At 53.5% G+C, this 19,457-nt stretch overlaps 2 pseudogenes; one reads left to right on the top strand and one right to left on the bottom strand.

Moving 5' to 3' along the window:
* Positions 1-175: 175 nt before the first annotated feature.
* On the top strand, positions 176-2,317 carry LOC131398626 (mitotic-spindle organizing protein 2B-like; annotated as a pseudogene).
* Positions 2,318-7,123: 4,806 nt separating this feature from the next.
* LOC131398625 (tubulin alpha-3 chain-like) lies at positions 7,124-15,228 on the bottom strand (annotated as a pseudogene).
* Between the last annotated feature and the right edge of the window lie 4,229 nt (positions 15,229-19,457).

The following is a 19,457-nucleotide window of genomic DNA, read 5'->3' as shown; positions in this document are numbered from 1 at the left end:
ACGCAGTGTGTGTTGACTGCCTTTCCTCTGACAGGCATTTATTGAGCGCCCACTGTATGCCATGCACTGCGCTGGGTGCTGCTTACGTAAGCGACCGATGCAGCCTAGTAGGGAAGCACTGATCGCCGAGGAGCGGGTCTCTGGGGTCGGCCACGTTTCCCCCCCCATTTAACACACCGCCCGGCACGTACGTGTCTGCGGACAGAATGGCCGAGGGGAGACGGAGCTGTACAAGCTGGCCCAGGCGGCGGGCGGCGCCATCGACCCCGACGTGTTCAAGTGAACGGGCGAGGGGGTGCTGCGCTCGGCCGACCCCCGACACTCCTGGTCCCCAGCCCCGCCCTTGTGGGACCCCCTTAAGGCCCAGCGTAGAGTCGGGGTCTTGAGGGAGGCGGCCACGCCTGGCCCGGGCGAGGAGGGCTCCCTGCGCACCGCGTCTGCTCTCTCCAGGATCCTGGTGGACCTGCTGAAGCTGAACGTGGCGCCCCTCGCCAGTTGTTCAAGTCCATGTGTGCCGGGCAGAGGCTGGCGAGCGAGCCCCAGGCCCCTGCGGCCGTGTCTCTGCCCACATCGAGCGTGCCTGAGACAAGTCAGAGTCGGGCCCGGTGCTCCCTGCCCCTGTGGCCTGGGCGGCCGGGTGGCAGGGGCGGGGAGGTGGGCAGCGCCTGACAAAGCGCCGGCTCGGCCGTCAGTGGCCAGGCCTATCTGTTGGTCTTCTCCCAGGACCCGCTGGGTCATCCAAGGGCTCCGCCTTGGGCTCCAGTCCCCAGCTTCGGCTTGGCTGCCGCCCTTGAGAAAGCACGTCCAGATCGGATGGGCTCAGAGGGGGTGCCCCAGGGAGGCCTGAGTAGGCTGGGCCTCATCCCGGACTTCCGCTGCCCCAGCCTCTTCTCACCTCGGGGCTCCTGCCTTCATTCTACAAACGCGGGAACAAGATTGCTTTGGTTCGTGTTCTCACGGTTTGTACAGCCTCCAGGGACGTGCTCAGAGAGTTGGGCAGGCAGAGGCCTTCCTGCCACCCCCTCGCCTGTACCCCACCCAGACCCAAGTCCTGCTCAGGAGTCTGGCCAGCTGAGCTTCCCTCCTCGGGTTGTGGGACGGGAGTCAGCGTGGCAGCCCCTGGCTGCCCTAGATGCTCAGGGTGCAGAGGCCTAAGTGGCAGAGCGCTGGGCTCAGGTGTGAGGGCCCTCCTCACTCTCGAGGCTCATCACTGGGGGATGAAGAGGTGCTGGTGACCAGGTGTCACGGTGGAGCGCCAACTGCATCCTCCCTGTGTGTCACTTCTGCTCCCAGTGGCTATCAGAAACACTTGACATGCAGCCGAACCTCCTGGGCTGGCTCCTGGGCCAGAAGCACCAGGGCTCTCACAGACACCCCGAGACAGGGCTGACGTTTGGGTAGGGGGCAGGCTGGGCCCCCGTGGGTGGGAGTGTCAGGGCCCTGGGTACCCGCGTCCCCTGCCCTGTGAGGCCCCTGGCACTTGAGCGCAGGCCTCCTCACTGATCCACGCTCTGTCTGCTCTGTGTCTCTCTCTGACCTCCAGAGGCCTCCTTTCTCTCTGCCAAGAACTATAGCCCCCTGCAAGGCCCTCCTTTTCCTGGGCCCCTCGGCCTGCGGCCTCTCTGGTTCTACTCCAGGGCCCAGCTGCCATGCACTTGCCTCTCTCTCCTGGGCCCCCCGGTTCTCTTGCTGCGTAATCTCTCCTTTTACAGGTTGTTTATTGGTTCATCTCTGGGAGTTGGTGTGCTTTCTTGTTTCCATGGAAACTGCCACGGCCCCCAGAAAGCCAGAACACCTTCGAGCTGCAAGGGCAGGACCCTGTGCACCATCCCTGCCACACAGCTTAGAGACCGAGGACAGGATTTCACAGCTCACTTTATTAGAGACAAACCACAGTACTTCTAGAACAGGACCAACACCCCCTCCCTCCAGAGGCTAACTCTGCTGGGTTAGACTTGTGCTCTGTAGAGGTGCCCCCACCCCAGAAGAGGACAACAGACTGAGGGGCAGGGAAGGGGCAGCGTGGTGCGCTGTGGAGAGCAAAGCCCTGGGTGTGAGAGACACCTTGGCCTCTTAGATGCTGTCAGCCATCTGGATGGGCAGCCTGGAGGAGACTGTGACTCCTCTTTTCTGCCTGATTCCTGAGCAGGCGGTACCTGCCCGGCATTGCCGGGGTTGTGTGAGGGAGGGCCTGAGATCCCACAGGTGCTCTGGCTTCACCCTCCTTCACGCCCCTCCCCATATTGCCCACCTGGAAGTTCCAGGTGCCACCTGGAGCTGGGGCCAGGGAGGAGTGGGGAAGGGCCAAGGGGCAGGTCAGGGGAGGGGTGGGTGGACTAGAGACTGGGCTGAGGAATCGATGGGCCAGTTTCCAGAGGGAGGGAGAAACCAGGAATAGAGTCCTCCTCACCTGAGGGGGTGTTGGGTCCCACTCACTCAGGACTCTGGGTGCCAGGCCAGCTCCAGTGCTGAGGGCCCACTGGGACTGCAAGAGGGACATGCTCTTGGTCCAGGGAGGGAGAGGGCTAGATAAAGCGACAGTAACAGGGACGGGGGCGGGGGAGGCTGGTGCAGCTGGCCTCGCTGGAGCAGTAAGGGTTCAACAGGCGGGGGGACCAGCTGCAGTCTCCTTGCCCTGCAGCCCTGCAGGTGGGGTGGTGGGGAGGAGCTGAGAGAGGAAGGGCAGGTGGGAGGCAGATGCGGAGCCTGGATCCAGGCCATTGGTGGGAGCCGGGCCTGAGCTGGGGGTGCTCACCTAGCAGGGAGAGGGAGAGAACAGGGAGTCAAGAGGTGTGCCATGGGAATGGCTCTGGGAGCACTGGCATAGAGGGGGTGGGAGGATCCGAGGGGGCTCTGAGGGAGGTGGGGAGGAAGCCCCAAGTCCGGGGACAGGAGTGGAGCGCTGGGCTCCACAGGGTCGTTCTCTCCTCAAGTGCTCAGGCCTTGGGTCCTGCTGGGCTGGGCGGCCGCCGGCCAGGAGACCAGGACACGGAGGCCCTGGGGAGATGCCTGGTGGGGTAGAGGGCAGCCTGGGAGGGGTTTGATGGGGAGGAATGGGAGGGGAGCAGGCAGATGAGGGGCCATGCCAGGAATGCGCTGAGGCTGAGAGGCAGAGGCCACATGTCACAGCATCTGTCACACAGACCTTCCAGCCACCTCATTAACGGCAGGATCTGGGGTGGAGAAAATAAAGAGTTGTCAGAGTGACCCCACTGTGGGGCCCGTGGTGGCCCATGAGGACGACGGGGGTCTGGGGCTGTGGGCACTCACTGGCCTTAGGTTTCCCACAGAATCGGGGTGTGCAGTTGCTCCAGGCCATGGGCTGGACCCCTCTCAGGGGCTTGACTCTGTCTGGGTTCCTGACCCCTGGCCATCGAGGTGGCCTGTGGGGATTGTCACCAACAAGCTCACTCATTTCTGTCTTTCCCGGCAGAAAAGGGGAAACAGAAGACCCTGAAAGCACAGGGGGTAATGCTTGTCATGGTGAGGATGGGGGGGGTCACTGAGGAGAAGTTAAATGCAGTGGAGTGCTCTCTGTTGAAGTTTAGGGAAACTGGACAATTTAAAAAAGACATCTCTCAGGACGTGTGAGATGAACTTGGTGGGCGGAAGCCGTGAGCCTCACGGGGAGCTGCACCCTCCAGTGAGGGAGCCACAGGCCCCAGGGCTGGTGCGGGTGAGACGCGCTGGGAGTGTAGGTGCAGAGCGCACGACCGGACACCGGAGGATCAGCACAGAGGGAACCCCCCACCTCACGAATAACTTTCATATTGACTCCATGCTGAAATGATCATATATTGGACATTTGGGGTTAATTAAAACAGATTATTTAAATTAATTTCCTGTTTTCTTTTCACTTTTTAATGTGGCTACTAGGTAATTGAAAACACACATGTGGCTCGCATCATATTGCTATTGGACAGTGCTGCTCCAGAACATTCACAATCATGGCTGTGTGTGTGCGTGCAGGGTGGGGTCACTGGGCACGTCCACGTGGGAGAACACCTTCCCAAGAAGTGGAGACTCAGTTCACAGTTAAAAGTGCATGTGTGCACGTCGGTCTCTGTTGTCATGTCTGTAACGTGTTCTGGAAGCACTGATTAAGCCCCTACTTTGAGCCCGGCCAGAGAGGGCAGCAGTGCTGGCTGGTGGGTGCAGACCTTCTGATGGGCTCTCCAGCCAGGTCATGTACTGCCCTGGCCGCCTACTCGCCCTGGCCACAACCCTGCCCGCCTGCCTTGAAGATCTCGGGGTGGCCCGCTGTGCTGCCTCGCCTGGCTGCAGTGGCTCCCGCAGCGGGGCTGTCGTCTTTTCTTTCCTCTCCTCATTCCTCAACCCTCTGTACCTGTCCTCCCCGCCCCCATTCTTTTCCTTCCTCACACAACATGGCATTCACTGTACACTCATGGCCAGTCACTAATATTTGCCTCCATGGCCCCACTTGCCAATTTTGCCACGAGGGGGTGCTCCCACCACAAAGGAGAAAGACCACTTTTGGGGACTGGCAAGAAGGGATGGGAGCAACAGCTCCACTAGGCTTTTTGTAGATCCTCCTTGTCAAGCAGCTCTGCTGGAACAGCTTGCAGGGGATGGTGAGTGGGGATCACAAGGGCCACACTAAAGAGAAACGGCAGAGTGGGTCGCACTGGGTCTGGCTGGCTCCTCAGCTTCAGGGGCTCCCCGAGTCCCAGGTGCTGACAGGCTGGTGCGCTTTAGGATTTTGTTTCATTAGAGGGTCACAGAGCACTGAGTGGCTACAAGCTAGTTTTAGTGATGGGAGGAGCACTGACATTGAAGACAATAAGCCAGAGTGTTTCTAACATTCAGTGATCACTGTCTGTCTTTGATGCCTAAGAGGGGCCCTCAGGAACCCGGCCTGAGAGCAGGTCCCCACCGCGCCCCACCGCAGCCTGCAGTCACCCTTGGCTCAGCCCCACCCTCCATTCCCTCTCACCCTAATAACCCCTCCATGAGGGAGCTGGGGCAGGTGTGAGCAGCTCCAAAAACTCCCTTGCTGGGTCCCCCAGGGAGGGCGTGGCTGAGCCGGGCTTAACAAAGCAGGTCTTCCCGTTGCCAGGCCCTGCAGACCAGTCTCCACCTCCCCATCTCCATGCGGAAAATGAAGAGGCCTGAATGGGTCTCCCCGCTAATCCCGGGAGCACGTGATTCCTGAAGGACTCCAAGAATCACCCAGAGCGGGATGATGGCCTGCTTTCACCGTTAGATGGTTTCTGGGTGCCTGTTGTGACTCAGTGACATTGGTTTTTTATTTCTGGGGTTTATTGGCTTTGTCAGATTTAAAGATGAACATTATTTGCTCTTTTCTTCTTTCCTCTCATCCTTGACTTTCCAGAAGGGCCAGGTTATTATACTGAGGGGGAGAAGAAGCTCATGTGTGTGGCAGGCTGAAGAAAAGCTGGCTTCACAGTCAGGCCCACATCTGAGAGCCGCCACTTGCTGGGGGTGAGCTGTGCCTGAGCTGTTCTCCCCAGTCCTTCAGGAAACGCCCCTCATGGAGAGTCCATGGGGCCCTAACCTCCCAGGGTTAGGCCAGAGGCTACAGAAGACCTAAGTCTGCTCGGCCTGGCCTGGGGCGGGGCTGTGTCCTCAGGGGGGCACTAGCATGTTGGGAGACACTGCAGAGTGGTGGGGCTCATGCTCTCGTAAGACATGGGATCCTTGCAGTGGGGACCAGCATAGTGGCATTTGCACCAAAGGAAATGGGGGGTGACGGTTCTCTCTGTGTCTGTCTTTCTGAGTCACTGGTAGGCTGCGTTGGCCCAGCTTCACCCCACCACACGCTCCTGTCTGCTCCCCCTTGGCTCTGGATAACCTATTATTACATCTTAGTCACATCAAGTGTACACGAGCACTTGAGTGTGAAGCCCAGGGAGGCGAGGCTGGGAAAACCCAAGCCCTCAGAGTTCCAAGCATGGCATCACTGTAACCCTCCCCACCCACCGGGCAGCAAAGACCCCTGCTCTCTGAGGAAGAACTTTCGAGAAATTCTCCTAAGAAGGGCCGTCCCATCCCTGCAGGAATCCTGGGGAGAATTCAGTTGTCAGTATTAGCGTGAACGTGAGTCTGATGTCCTTCTGGAGGAGCCAGGGTCTGCAGAGTCTCTAATGCAGATGCCTCCGCTTGCTCAAGGTGACAAATGGTGACACAGAAGTGACGTAACAGGCCCCTAAGAAACTTCCTTGTGTCTTTTCTGCAAGAACTCACAATTCCCTGTGGGAGGCTATTTGACCAAGAACTGGGATGGAGTCTGGGGGTCAAGCAGGTCACACCTGCCCTGGTGAGCCCACAGGGCGGACCCTGCTAGGGCGGAGCAGAGGAGAACCCTGGCTGGGGCAGGCCCAATGGGGAGGGGCTGTGACCCAGTGGGCGAGCCTGTTCCTGGGGACGTTTTGTCCCCGTGGAGTCCTCTTGGTCTCGCTGATGCTGTCACCCCCGAACCCGGGGCAGCTACTCCTTTAATCGAGCTCTGGGCCAGGTGTGGCTGCAGAGCTTCCTGGCTGTCTTCACAAAGAGAATAAAGAAAGCAAAGGACACATCAAGGAGTAGCTGAACCCATGGGATCCATATGTGGAGCCTCCCTCTGAGTGTGACTCCCGTGGTCAGGGTGAGGCTCAAGTGGTCGAGCCACGGCAGAGCCATCACGGGCCCGGGAGTGACCCTGGGAGCAGGAGGCTTGATCATGGAATGTGTGCGGAATCCTGAGGGAGGGCGGGAAACGTGTGAGAAAGAGCTCTCCAGATCCACATTCAAAAGCCTGACTTCCGTACTTGATGACTGACGCGCTTCCTGATCCGTTCAGATGTGGGCGATCCGGAGAGGGCCTGCTGGGAGGAGACCAGCGGCCCTGCAGGGAGCCCTCCTGTCTGCTTGTGGTCAGGGCTGACCGTGTACGCTCTCCAGGGCGGGAGTCACCAGGCTGAGCTCCCCTTCCCTTATATTGATCTTCAGAACGTCCCCCATCGCTCCTGGCGTTGCCTCCGTCCTAGGAGGGCCTCCTGAACTCTGCCAAGGACTCCTCTTGGATGTGCTGTCTCCAGGTGGTGCTCAGCCTCAGGGTTGCCATAGGGTCCCCGGCTGAAAGGACTGTGACAGAAGTGTCCTCAACACAAATGTTGCTCAGAGAACACAAACACAGTAGGTGCGCTGTGACCGTGGGGCTTGCCCGGGTTCCTGACGGTGGTGTTCTGTCTGCTCAGGGAGAAACAAAGGCAGCAGTGCTCGTGGTGAAGGCCGAGCACTGGCAGTACGCGGCGGCCGGGAAGGATCCAGCCAGAGGATGCCCCGCCAGCCCAGTGCCACCAGGCTGCCCAAGGTGGGTGGACCAGGGAAGAGCCCCCAGGGGCAGCACCTGAGATGGGTGGAGACTTCTCACACCACCGGCCTGTGGGCTCCCCATCCCCCCAGCAGAGGCTCTGTGTGGCTTCCTCCAGTTGCTAATAAACTTTTCTGAAAAACTGAGGGTCCGTTCAAGACATTTTTTTTTTTTTTGTGAGGAAGATCAGCCCTGAGCTAACATGCGTGCTAATCCTCCTCTTTTTGCTGAGGAAGACCGGCTCTGAGCTAACATCTATTGCCAATCCTCCTCCTTTTTTTTTTTTCCCCAAAGCCCCAGTAGATAGTTGTATGTCATAGTTGCACATCCTTCTAGTTGCTGTATGTGGGACGTGGCCTCAGCATGGCCGGAGAAGCGGTGCGTCGGTGTGCGCCCTGGATCCGAACCCGGGCCGCCAGTAGCGGAGCGCGCGCACTTAACTGCTAAGCCACGGGGCTGGCCTCATTCAAGACATTTTCTGTCACCTTTTGAATATATTAAGGCACAAAAATTTAGAACTAGTTCTGTGTGCTGGTCTTGGTTATGCTACAGCTGAACTAACCAAGTGACTTAAAACAGTGACTTCACCCTCCTGGACCTCAGGTTCGGCTCTGAGAGAAAATATCCATATTACTAGGTCTTTTATAAACAGACATCAACATGTTTTGCTTAAAGTGAAAGGTACGTCGCTTTTACTGAGACCACGGACAGTGGGGACAAAGATGAATTGTGTCGTAACCTACGGCTTGTAACCTGCTGTGGGTCATAAATGCTGTGGAGAATCCACAAAAACCCTTTTCCCTCCCAAAATGTCCTGACCTTACACATGTGACCCACAGTTTCAGTGATTTTGTGGACAACCCCCCCTTCCATGGACCTCAGATTTTGAAACTCCAGTTTTAAGCTTTTATACTTTAGTCCACATGTCCCATCAATGGAGAAGCGTGAAAAATGGCAAATTCAATTGAAAAACCTCACTCACTTTTCCTAGAATTTAGTAAATCTTATGCTTTGAAACCGTGGGTTGGAAATTCTGACTGTCTGGCTCCGGGGCCTGTCATGTGAGCAGGGGCTCCTCACAGATGAAGCTGGTGCTCCACCGCCTCCAGCAATGCAGCACTGTGCAGCCCGGACCAGCCTTCCATGCGGCCCTTCAGGTCAGGGGACCCCCACTGCTGTTGGCAGACGAGTCAGAGGTCCTGGAACTGCTGGCACCACTGCACCAGGAGGTCGTCGATGTGTGTGCTAAGTAGGAGGAAGGGGGTGACATCCTAGGGTTGGGACCAAAGAGGAGGCATTCCAAGTTGCAGATCAAAGGGACAACGTGACCAGAGGTTTTGGCAGCAGCACACAGGGTCAGCTGGAGCCCGGGTCAGCAAACCTTGTCTGTAAAGGACCAGACACTACATATTCTAGGCTTGGTGGGCCACGTGGTCTGTTACAGCTCCTCAGTTCTATCTTTGCAGCAAAAGCAGCCACAACTATACGCCAATGAACAGGTGTGGCTGTGTTCACGCAAAACTTATTTACAGAACCAGCCAGGCGGCTGGTCCACCCACCATGATGACCCCTGAGCTAGAAGAGGAGGATGTGAGGAGGAAGGCCTAGTTCAGAACCACCGCAGCAGGCCTAGCAGAAGCAGTGAGGGTCTGAGCTAGCAGGGGAGGCCTGAAAAGGCTCAGGGGAGCACAGTCCCGAGGGAAAGAATCCACAGGGTTCAGTGGCCGAGGATGGGACAAAGCTGGAGAGTGACAGCAAGGTTTCTATCCTGTATCCAATGGAAGGTGGGGACAAACTGTGGTCTGAGGCAAACTCAGGCCAGAATTTCTAGGCTTAACAAGAGAGAAATAAAGACGTTGCCATTTTCTTCACAAAAAGATTCATGATAGTTTTTCTTTAAATCAAACACTGCACAGGACATTTAAATTGAATGTGGTTTCTACATACTATGGAATGAAGTAAGATTTAGTGACAACAATCAGTTTACAGCAATTCCCCAATTTCAAATATCTACATGACTTACTAAAATGCCCTGAAAATGTCTACATTTCTCCGTCCAAACTACATTCCCCACAGTAATTTTACTACTCAGGAAAAGGAAAAAAAAATCCTTCAAAAAATTTTCTATTCTGTTAAAGAAAATACTTTCATCACAGATCTATAGTGTGATGACTCAGGAAGAAAGTTCCAAAGACGCCTCTGAATAAATGATCATTCTGGTTCCAAGTTATGACCAAGAGCCGAGCTGCCAGGGAACAGGGGAATTCTCTGCAAAGGGCCACGTTCTATTGCAGGGTCTGCTGCTTGCTAATGGGTAGACCCCCTCCACATCACCAGACCTACCTTAAATCCAGTCAGGCACCAATCCACAAACTGGATGGTGCACTTCGTCTTAATGGTGGCGATGGCTGCAGTGACGTCTTTCGGGACCACATGGCCCCTGTACCACATGCAGCAGGCCATGTACTTGCCTTGGTGAGGGTCACACTTGACCGTCTGGTTGGCTGGCTTGAAGCAAGCATTGGTGATCTCGGCCACAGACAGCTGCTCGTGGTAGGCCTTCTCGGCTGAGATGACCAGGGCATAGGTGGCCAGGGGGATGTGGATGCGGGGGTACAGGACTAGGTTGGTCTGGAATTTTGTCAAGCCCCCATCGAATTGCATGGCGGCTGTGATGGAGGACAGGATATGCCCAACGAGACGGTTGAGATTGGTGTACGTGGGCTGCTCAATATCCAGGTTGCACCGACATATGTCATAGGTGGCTTTGTTGTCCACCACCAAGGCACAGTTAGAATGTTCCAGGGTTGTGTTGGTGGTCAGGATGGAGTTGTGGGGCTCCACTATGGCCACGGAAACCTAGGGGGCTGGGTAAATGGCAAATTCGAGCTTGGACTTCTTGCCATAGTCCACTGAGAGGCGCTCCATGAGCAGAGATGCAAACCCAGCACCAGTGCCGCCCCCAAAGCTGTGGAAGATGAGGAAGCCCTGCAGCCCCGTGCACAGATCCGCCTGAGAGAAAGCAGAGAACGTGAGCCAACACCTGCAGAAGCCACACCGCCCACCTCCAACCAGCCACGGTCACTTCTCTTCCTCTGCAAGATCATACGACTCACATCCTCCCCAGTGAACACGCATTACACCTAGAGGCAGAGCAGAGCAGACGTTAAAGATGTATGGGTGCACCGCAGCCGCACTGGAGAGTCAGACTGTGGACTCGTGATTCTGGCCTCCGTTTTGCCAAAATGTCCTCCTGGTCACAATCCAAGGCCTACCCTCCCGTCTAGGACAATGTCCACAGGAAGCCTTCTCAGCGCTCTTCTTACCAGTTTGCGGATGCGGTCCAGGACCAGGTCAACGATCTCCTTGCCGATGGTGCAGTGGCCTCTGGCGTAATTATTGGCTGCGTCTTCCTTCCCGGTGATCAGCTGCTCCGGGTGGAAGAGCTGCCTGTAGGTCCCTGTGCGCACTTCATCTACAGAGGACACAGGGGCCGCGAGACTTTAAGGCCTATTGTTAACTCACCAGGGTGGACAGATTCAGGACTGTTCCATTCTCCCAAGCACATGCTGTTCCTTGTAGGTCAACAGCATCCATGTCTTTTAGGAAATGTCTCTGTGTAATACACAGACTAGAACTGCAACCTATGGCTCTAGGAGAGAAGAGTCAACTTGTGGTACAAATGCCAGGGTGACCGGTTCCCAAGGAAGGGAACAGAGCTCTCACATCCACACACAGGCAATTCTACACGTGCATATTTCTTTCATACCCGTAGCTACAGCCATGGGTATAGTTTAAAACTCCCTTACATACTAGACAGTTCACAGCATGACTTTTGCTGGGCAGTCCCATCAGGGCACTCTATGTGGCCTGGGTCTCACAGACTTCAGGGTGACATTCGGTCATCTCCTGGGTGGCCACTGAAAGGTGCTCTCTTTGCAGCTTTCCTTGGAAACTACCTCAGACTCCTAATCTGGAGGAACCCAATGAATGTTCTGTACTTACCTTTCTATGTGTAAGATGCAGGTCAACACTCATGCACCAGCCTGAGGGAGTGCACAGCATTAAGGAGGGACCCGGGCACCCTGCAGACAGGGTCTACACAACCACCTGACCAGGGCTGAGGTGGCCACGAGTGAATCTATCCCCAGCCCATCTTCCTGCTGGCCCACCTTACAGCAGGTTTTTCTAAATTCGGAGCCTGAGTCCCACAGACATTTCAAGCACTAACCTTCCAGTTTCTCACCTAACGTGGCCACGGGTATACACTTGTACGTCTGTCCTTTCTGAAGAAGGATTCAAAGGAGCACACGTGGGGCTTTAGCAAGGCTCTCCCACCCTCCCAGGACAGCCGCCCTGAATGCCAAGTACCTACCGACCACAGTGGGCTCCAGGTCCACAAACACTGCTCTGGGCACTTGCCTGCCAGCCCCAGTCCCGCTGAACAACATGTTGAATGAGTCATCTCCACCACTGATGGTTTTGTCACTTGGCATCTGACCATTGGGCTCAATTCCACATTCAAGGTGGTATACTTCCCAGCAGGCATTGCTGATCTGGACCCTGGCCCACCCCACGTGGATAGAGATGCACTCACGCTGGGAACCAGAACATAAAGGTGAGACCCGCGTCTTCAAGGCAACTGTCACTCTATGACATGCAGAACATATGTGTGGCCTTCAGAGTGTCTACAGCTTTTTCAAACCTTATTTCCCACAAGGCTTATGTGACCATTTTATGTGAAAACTGACATGCCCTAAACCACCCTAGCTAGTAAGTGCCAGAGTTTATAGCCCACAACCTAAGTGTTTGCTACTATACAAAAATTGGGTTATTTTAAAATGTGGAAGAAGTGTAATGTCAATAGTAAACTCCACATTATGGCTAGTCACATAATTCTCTGAAGAATATAGCAGTTTTTGATTGTGTCCTGACCAAAGAATAAGGTAAAAGGAAAGAGATTCCAGGAAGAAAAAGTGGACTAGGACACAGGTCACCACGGCCCAAGTGCCAGCGGTCACTGTGTGTGTCTCCCAGCTGCCCTCGTGATCTACCCTCTGTTGTTCTCCATCCAGCTCTGGGCTCCCAGAGGCTGACCATGGGGACTGCATCAAAGGGCTTCCTTGCCCTCTGGCTTCTGCTTGCTCCAGCCAGTGGCAGGCAGCAGCAAAGACCCGGAGGTTAGAAGAAAGTGTGGTCGGGGCTCCCTCCCTGCCAGACCACCAGGGGTTGCTGGAGGCCGCTTATCAAGGCCACAGCTTTCAGCAGTCAGCGCTCCTCATAAAGCTGCCCTGTCAACTTCTAGTGACCACTCCCTCCCGTCCCCACTTCAAGCCTAGAAGGTGATGGCTCCAGACACCCCGAATGCTGGGACACTGCGCTGCCCTTCGGTGGTTTCCTGAAATTCTGCCCATTCCTTTATAAACGGTACCTTTTAAAGATTCTCCCCAAAGTAGCTATTCTGAATGTACCATCTCTTTCCTGCCGGGAACCTAACTGTACAGACAAGAACCACTTGTTCAGTTGTAGACACATCATCCTTACAAATACAGAGAGGAAACCAAATGAAACTTGAGGTGTCCCCTCCACCCTAAATTCTAATGCACAATCCCAAGAACTTGAAGTCCTGTTTTCTACCATACAAGCACCAAACTCAGAGTCATCAGGGCATCAAAGATGGACATGACGCGGCAGTCCCCCCATATCACCCCAGAAGGAGGCATTCAGTTCCAGAAAGAACTTCTCCAGTGACAAGGAACTGCCTCCTCCAGAGGAAAATTCCTCAACACTCTGGGAAGTGCTCTGGAATCCACCCAACCACACTTTTCAAATCCATATTATCATTGTGCCTTCCTTAAGTCCAGACACCCTGCATTTCACAGAGTGTGTCTCCCAGGAGGCCTGATGTGGCATTCGACTCCTCAGCCCCAGTGTGGTCAGAGTCAGCTCTGTGACCTGGGGAAGCCCCCCAACTTCTTCATTTACAGAATGGGGGCTGGGGAGCTAAGTGGTCTGCAAGGCCACTTCCATCTGATTATCTAACCAATGACATAATCAAAGCAGTCAGGAAAATCATTCCTAGCTTTCAACAGAAAGCCTTAATTACAAATTCATCGCCAGCCTCACCTAGATCACTAAAATCTACATTTCTTTAGTCAGCTGTATCTCCTCTGAAAAAATTATTTGAAACTTCCTGTGATCTTTTCAAACTCCAGACCAACTTCTCTCTCCATATTCTTGGAAGATGACCTTGTTCCCTTCCTACCCAGAAGATTCACCTTCCTGTCCCAAATGTGCAAACAGACCCTTCCGCTCTCCCCTTCCTTTACTCTACAATGAAGCCGTGTTCTCCTGTGAATGAGCCCTTGCTCCTACTGATCCCCTACCCAGCAAGGTCCTCAGAGGAATCAGGGTGGAGTTCCCAGGCCGCCAGGGGTCCACAGACCTCTGCAGGGCACAGGGAGACAGAAGCATTTCACAGTAGGACTAGGAGGTTACTAGTCCCTCCACTGTGTTGACATTCGGCCTGATGGTGCACAATCAAAGGTGGACACAACGGCTGGCGCCTGAGCCCGAATCACGGCAGCGGCACCAGACTGTACCAGTGGTCACTGGGTTCCTCACACTTACGCGCTCAGAGTAAAAAGAAGAAAAAGTAAAGCCAGATTCACTTAAGAATGTCCCTGATGCAGCAGAGACGCTGATTAACTGTACTAAATCTCTCCCTGGAGAACTGCCACAAAACGCAACGTAGGGACGCGGCACTTGTGCACAGGCCGAAACGCAGCGGCTCGGGAGGAGCCCGGGGCATTTGTTTGAGTCGCCAGCTGAACTAGCTGCTTTTCCACGGAACGCTGTTTTCACTCGCAAGGACTGACAACCCGGCTGTTCAGACTGCGGGGTCTGCTATTTACGGTAACGTGCTGCTTGAAAGCGAGTCTTTGTAAAGCGGCTCATCTTAATCTCTAACGTGAGCAGCCCCGGCAGACACGACCCCACGAACGCGGGCTCTGGGTCCTCGAGAACCTGCAGTCGCGGAGGGAGGTCCGGAGACCGCCCCCAGCCTTCGGGACCCCAACACCGTCTGTGCTCCCGGGGCCCGAGTCCAGGCCGAGCAACGACCCGCCGCCACCCCGGCTCCTGACGACACGATGTCCGGGAGCCGCCGCACCTGCACCCCCTTCACCGGACGCTCCCACGCCGGGTCCCCACCGCCCGGGGCCCGCACCCCAGAGGACGAGCCCGTTCCGGGCCCCCGGGCCTCGCGGTGCCCCCGGCCGCCGGCGCTCCGCTCGCCCCACAGGCCGGGCCGCCCGCGCCCTCTCCCCGCGGCCCCCGGGCCTGCCCCCGCCGCCTCACGTGGCGGCTTCGTCCGCCCTCCCGCCTGGGCGTCCGCGGGGCGACAGTGCCGGGGTCCCGCCAACGCCTGCCGGCCCGCAGCGCCGCCTCCCGCCCCGGCCTCACCATGCTGAGCTCCCCGCCGCCGCCGCCGCTCCTCGCCCTGAACCGCTCCTCGCCCTCAACCGCCGCCGCCGCCGAGCGCGCTCCCCAGAGGAGCCCGCCGCTGCCCCGCGGCCATTGGGCCGCAGCGCCTGGGGGCGGGCTGACGCCGGGAATCCCGCTTTTGATTGGCTCTTGCTCTACGCGCGGAGTGTGGCGCTTTCTGCTTGAATGTGGTTTTGGCGGGAAGGTTGGTGGTCGCGGAAGGCGAAAGAAGGGCCGGGCGTTCTGGGGCGTTCTCTGACTTTACGTTGCGGGGGCCACAGCGCCCCCTGGGTGGGGCACAGGACCCTACCGTGCACATAAGCCCCCTTGCCTCCTTGTCCTGCCGTCCCATTGGCGGGCGCCCCAGACCCGCTGGCCTCCCCGGTCCGTATTCGGGTCTTTGCAGACATGCCTGCTCGTCATCAACCCAAAATCTGCGCCCTCTTTCTTGTCTGCCTCGTTCCTGGTGCAGAAAAGCCTTTCCCATCCAGCGCCCAGGATCCGGGCGGGATTTGATTACTTCTTTAATGAGGAGTAGGATTCCAGGGACAAGGGGGGTGGTACACCACAGTCCTCCCACCCCGAAGAGTTGGGTTGGGGCACAGTGTCCCTTTTGGAGGACTTTGGAACAAGCACCTGATTCCTCCATTCTGTAAAGATGGACTGCACTTTCTTTAGGATCCAATGTGTATATACTTCTTGGAAAAGCAGGGGAGGAGGAATCCAGGCGTTCCCCAGCTCAGCGCCAGAACGCAGGACCCGGTTCTGGAGACTCCTTAGTGGATATTCAAGCAGACCCTTAACTTGTCCTCCTTAGAGGACAGTGGGGAACTGGACCCTTTCAATGGGACGCACCAGATAGGCCTTGGGGAGCCTCTGAACAGTGCCATCGTGTCTGCCCTTAGAAAGACGGCTTTGGCAGTAGGCAGCAGGCGGATGGAGGGAGGTCAGCAGAGAGCCAGGAAAACCAGCAGAAAACCTCCCTGCCGCTTATCCCCAGGAGAGTGAGTCCTGTCTCAGTCAGCTAGGGCTGCCATAACAAAATACCACAGACTGGGTGGCTTAACCAACAGAATTTTATTTTCTCTGTGGACAGCAATAACAAAATGGAGCAACATATGTCAAGGCTTCTAAAATGGAGCTGGGGGACTGTTAAGGAAATGAGGCCAATGCACACACACCACGTCTCTACCCAGACAGAATGTAACTTTTGCACTGTGCTTCTCTGCTGTCATCTTGACCTTCTTCCAAAAAATATGCTTACTCCTATGGATAAGAACTTTCTGCCTTAGAGATGGCCTTAGCAACCGATCATGTATGGCCAAGAAGTAACAGTTGTTGCAGCACCAATCACAAATTTTGCAAAACAACCTGTGTAATTTATCTCTTTTTGCCTTTATAAACCCTTGACTCCTTTCGCTTCCTCAGAACACATTTTGGTTTTCTGCCTGATTCTGTGTCATCATTTCCTGGCATAGTTGGCAGGATTCAGAGCAACTGACCACAGACCCTGGTGCTGCCTTGGACACCTGGAAGGTACCTCCGTTTCCACCAGAGAGCCTTGGAGTTCCAGTGGTAAGTTCTCCTGGATCCAAAGCTTCTATTTTCAGTTGGGTTTCTGACCAGATTTGGGGTGACTAGCTGGTTCTGCCCTCACTCCGCTGGAGGGGATGATTCCGTCCTCACCTTAACTAGGTGGAGGTTTGGGTTTAAGGACATTTCTTGGTGAGTGTTATTGTAGTGCTAGTAGTTTTTCATTTTATTCAAGTGGCCACATTCTCTCACAATTTGAAATTCAGCTGTTCTTCAGTGCAGACCTCTTAGTTTCTCCTCTTATGCAAATGAGACTCCTCTGACTCCAAAGAGCAGAGACATTGCTCCCTCTGACCCTCTTTGGGTTGCTTCTAGGTGACTAGAAACCTAGTGGAAGTGTCAGGACTCCGTCCCTGACCTACAGCAGTTTCACAGGGCCTCCCAACAGAAGGACATACCCCGTTCTTGGGTCATAAGGACCTTCATAAGCTCATCCGGAAGGTACTCATAAAGGATTGGTTTTCCTAGGACCTTGAGCAACCTGACAGCACTCGGTGCTCGAGAATCTCCGAGACACATAAAAGAGAGAGACCAACAGCCCATTGGTGACACTCTGGGAAGTGGTCCTCACACAACAGCCCATACCTGACCCAGAACATATACCCTCCTGCCTTGGTCATCCGAGAACAGCCCTCTCTGAATTATGAGGAACAATTGTTCTAGAACAACCATAACTGATCAACCTTCCTTAGGAACTCCAGCTGGATTTATGTTTAAAGAATATGGTCCCTCTTCTTGTAATTTTACCCTAATGGACCCATATTACTCAGGGATATTTAAAACTTCCTTGGCCCCAATGGGGCTCACTTGAAATACCTAAATTAGTTTATTTGCATACACAGTTAGAAAGTAAGAGATCTAAAACTAAGCAAGTGGAAATGGATGAATTTTTGAGATAATTTGGAATTGTAATGGCCATTCTGGGGAAACTTTGTTTCAGATAAGTCCACCTTAAGGGTTCCCGTGTCTTGACATGAGTACAGTCATATTTGGCTGGTCCATGAACCTACAGCTACCAGCACACAAAGAAATATAAAGCAGCTTTCTGTGTCGTGAGAACTGGCCCTTCTCCCACAGAGATAGTTGCAGTTTGTAAGATTGCAAGACTCCGTTGGAGTCACAGCCCAGGACGGACTGGCCATCCATGCTTGGCTGGGACGATAGCCAAGGCGCTCAGTGCACATACACAACTGATAATTTTTTGTGCATGGGAACACCAAATGCTTACTTTACAAATGCTTACACTGGAACTTGCTCATGCTATATAAACTGCTGGAAACTGAAACCTGATGAGAGTCTCACCCGTGGTGGGGGACGCCTTGCCCAGGACCTCTGTCGATCGGCACTCCCGCCTAGCCGTGTTAACTCAAGGGACTCTCCTGGTGTAAGGGCGTGGATGCTGTGAGTACCGGATCTGATGTTTCTCTCTCGGTCGACCTGATGTTATTTTCCTTTGGTTGGTCTGACGTTTCCCTTTTCGATTGACCTGATGTTTTTCCTTCTTATTATTTGACTTATTCAAATCTGTTCTGTCTCGGTTGATCTGACGTTTCCCTTTTTGGTCAACCTGATGTTATTTCCTCCTTTTATTTGACCTATTTGGATCTGTTTGCAGACTTTCGCCTTTACCTTTCCCTATATAATAAAATGTACATTCAGTCCACTCGTCTGGGTTGGAAAGTTTCTTTTTATGTCTCCTATCAAATCCACCGAACCTCTTACAACACCCCCTTAAAAGAGAGGATTCCAAACCTCGCAGAGACAATGGAATGGATTCTTCAATTGGTATGCAGAATCTTCTAAAAGACAAAATAACTTAAAAAACAGCTCTAAAAAGGATCCCTACAGCATGCAAAAAAAAAAAATCTTTAGTAAAAATCTCTGGCCATCTGAGCAGGTAACCTTAACTTAGTGCATCTGCCAGAAACACTATTTGGATCCAACTATTCTTTTGAATTTTGCACCTGAAACATGGCTAAAAGTTTTAAAGCTCTCTGTTTGTGTCTATCTGTATGTCTATAAATGTGTGTGTGTCTCTCTATATATATATGACATTTTTCTACCTTGGGATGGTATTGCTAAAATTAAACATTTCTATAAGTTAAGTATTCCTAAAACTCTCAGAAATATAGAAACTAACCCAAATGTTTTTCAAGTTCAAGAGATTTCAGATAATTTGTGTAAAAAATAATTTAAATTTGTTGGTTTACTAAAAACAGACACATCTTCCGAGTTATCAGTATTGAATGTAAAGCAAACATACAATTATTTCTACCTGGGTTGACTGGCCGGGTAAGCTCCTGCTGTTTCTGTTGTGGAATTTGTCTGCAGGGGGAATGACTTGGGATGATAGTTAGCTGTTTACTGGCTAGTCCTAACTCAATTGTTAAAAACAAGTGTTTAAATAAATGTAAATAAGATAAAAGTTTATACTAAGTTAAACTAAATAATAGATATTCATCGAATGTCTAATTCCTTTCAGATAGGATGGTATACTGAAACATTGATTGCTCAACATAAGTTTGTCCAGTTCTGGCTTTCTAATTCTTTTTTATTTATTTTTATTTTTTTTATTATTTTTTTTTAAAGATTTTATTTATTTATTTTCCCCCCAAAGCCCCAGTAGATAGTTGTATGTCATAGCTGCACATCCTTCTAGTTGCTGCATGTGGGACGCGGCCTCAGCATGGCCGGCCGGAGAAGCGGTGCGTCAGTGCGCGCCCGGGATCCGAACCTGGGCCGCCAGCAGCAGAGCTCGCGTACTTAACCGCTAAGCCACGGGGCCGGCCCTCTAATTCTTTTTTAGAGAGGCAAACACTATTTGGATTATCAGTAGACATGTTTTGTGCCACATTGAAAAGTTTTCTGTGAAGAGAAATATGCTTCTAGAAATTATGAAATGTGTTTATGGGTTTGCTAATGCACTATGGATGCTACTATATGACAGTTCACAATTGCCTGCTTCCTAGTTTTCACTGGAAAGCAAAGATTGCAATAGTTTTCTAAAAAGTTGGAAGAGCTGAGAATACAAATGAAGCAAAGAGAA

This window comes from Diceros bicornis, chromosome 35, assembly GCF_020826845.1.
Source record: "Diceros bicornis minor isolate mBicDic1 chromosome 35, mDicBic1.mat.cur, whole genome shotgun sequence".
In the NCBI taxonomy this organism is placed as follows: Eukaryota; Metazoa; Chordata; class Mammalia; order Perissodactyla; family Rhinocerotidae; genus Diceros; species Diceros bicornis.
The sequence above is the reverse complement of the archived record's forward strand: the minus strand, read 5'-3'. Positions and strand labels throughout refer to the sequence as shown.